The 2500-nt window shown below is 50.8% G+C and overlaps 1 pseudogene; it reads right to left on the reverse strand.

Moving 5' to 3' along the window:
- LOC138100868 (28S ribosomal RNA) overlaps positions 1-2500 on the reverse strand; it is an 8958-nt pseudogene that overhangs the window by 3332 nt on the left and 3126 nt on the right.

The raw sequence follows: 2500 nt of genomic DNA on the forward strand, positions 1-2500 counted from the left end.
TCTCTTTTGGCTGATCGAATTATAGTTTGCAGGAGTTTCAGGTTTTCAGAGCATCCCGCCGCTCTGATAAAGCCTCTTTGCCTTGGGTTGAGGGGGCACGCCTTGGTTAACCTTGCTGTTAGAATTCTGGAGAACAGACGCAGCAAGATGGATCCAATCGTGATGGGTCTCCAGTTATTAATGTCCTTTAAGCGCTCCGGCCTGGATGACTTCGGGATTAACACAGTCCTGCACCCCCTCACCATGTCCGGGATTTTTCCTGATGTTAACCATAGGTTGAAGATCTCCATGGTCTGGGAAAACTCGGGGTCCATCTTCCTGATGTCTCTCAGAGTAATCCCGTCTGGACCTGGAGCCGAATTCCTGCTCATCTCCTGCACATTTTTCTCAATTTCTTTAGCCGTAATTAAGTCCCTGAAAGCACTATTGTCGGCTTTCCCATTAATTTGAAAGTCCCCAAGGCTATCAAATTTACCAGCTGTTTCCCATCTGGCTTTGAAGTCCGAATAAATTTTGCTGGGTGAGATATCACAGGACAGACATTCTACATCATCCAGAATAATCTTAGCTAATTTACCCCTATCAAGATGGAATAAACGTTGGAAACGTAGGTATTTACCTCTTTTAACTGCTCTCTTTTTCATCCACTTCTGAAGGGGTCTTGTCGGTTTCCCCTCCCGGGTCTCCCTCTTGTCCTTATCTCGGGCTGTTGGTTTTGTTTGGCTTTTTGCCTCCAGGCATCCAAAGCAGTCCTGCGCTGTCTCATTCACCAGGGGTTGCATCTCCCGGCCTTTGATTAACTGCTTGAATGCCCGTGGGAAGGTCTTAATTGTCCCGGCAGAAAGCCATTCACCGAGTTTCTTCAGATAATGGGCCTGCAGTTGCCCCTCCCTCTGCTGGTCGATGGTTCCCAGCTGTTTTGTCCTCTTATCAGGGTGGTGCCTTATCTCTGGTTCCGCTCTCCTCCCGGCAGCCGGCCTCCTGAGTCGCTGGCTTATCTCAGGTTCTTTGTCTTCTGTTCCTTTCCCAGGCTGAGTACTCAGCCCAGGTCCTATTTTTAGCCCCGCAGCTGCTCTCCTGGTGCGATGACTCACCCCAGGCTCCTCACAAACATCCTCTGTCGGTTTTCTGGGCAGCAGCCTCCGTTTGTCACTGATCTGTTTTGCTGTTTTAGTTGGGATATGTTCGGCTATGAGTTTATTGATATTTTTGTTGCCCTCAAACTGAGTTTCCAATTTTATCAACAGTTCTTCCTCCTCTTTTGTCCAGCACCTTTTGTGGGCTCCTCTGTTAGAGGTCTCTTTTGGGTGGGAAGCAGCAATCCTCTCCTGATTTCTAATCATAGGGTGTGCCAATCTTTTGTGTTGTCCCAGGCCAATTTTAGTTTTGAAGTCTCTCCCGCATTCCTCACAGATCCACTCCCCAGCCGGAGCTGTCTCTGTCTTTGCCCTGCATTTAGGAAAGTGACAAACAATACTATGACAGTTGTTACTTTCTTTCCCACACTTAGCACATCGAAAACAGGCCTCCCTCCTCCCGTGGGCTTCTCTTAGATGTTCAATTAAGCCCCCCACCCCCCCCACCCGGGTCCCACAGCATGGACAAGGTGGATTTTTGTCCGGAATAGTCACCACTAGGATGTCCCCTGGTGCCTGCTTCCCGTGGTCCTCTGCTGGAGGAGGAGATGGTGCCGGTAAAGCGCTGGTCCCCGGCTCGGGAGGCGAAGTCTCCGAGGTGGTCTCGGGCTCAGGAGGCGAAGTCTCCAAGGCGCTCCCACGTTCGTGCTCGCCGCTTTCCTCCCCGTCGCTAAGCACAATCACTTCACTGTCCTTGGGGGGATGGTCGCCCCCTCCCGCACTCGGTTGTGGTGTAAGTTGTTCATACACCTCAGGCAGCCCGCTCAAACCCACCCAATTCACAGAAAAATGACCACACACATTATCAACACACCAATCCGACCTATAAAACTCTAAGTTCACCAGATCTAATTCATTTTCTGCCGAATTAGGAGAGCCAGATGGTAAATTTTGAGGCACCAGGTCTGCCTGGTTAGTTTTAGCCAGCGGGTCTACCTGGCGTTTAGAAGTTAAATACACCAGGTCTACCCGATCGGTTTTAGACAGCAGGGCTACCCGGCGTTCAGAAATTAAAGACGCCAGGTCGACCCCGCAGGACTTAGACAAGGAGCCCGGTTTGAAATCCCGGGACACCAGGTCAACCCAATCAGAAATGGAGGTTTGGGTGCCGACCGATACCTGGTACAGGCGTATCGGCGGCCCCAAAAATGGTTTGGAGATTTCCATGAGAACGGTAGTGGCCCCCTTCACCGCCTACCGATCTTTTGCCCTCTTTTTTAAACCCTGGGGCCAGGTTTAGGGCAATGGCCGCGTGGCTTTTACCTCAAATTTGTGTCACCGAATTTAGCAGGAGATCGTTGAACTGGTGATTCCCAACGACTCCGTGCTGGGGCAGAGATCGACTTTGTTACCCTACGCAGGGT

This window comes from Aphelocoma coerulescens, unplaced genomic scaffold (assembly GCF_041296385.1).
Source record: "Aphelocoma coerulescens isolate FSJ_1873_10779 unplaced genomic scaffold, UR_Acoe_1.0 HiC_scaffold_146, whole genome shotgun sequence".
Classification (NCBI taxonomy): Eukaryota; Metazoa; Chordata; class Aves; order Passeriformes; family Corvidae; genus Aphelocoma; species Aphelocoma coerulescens.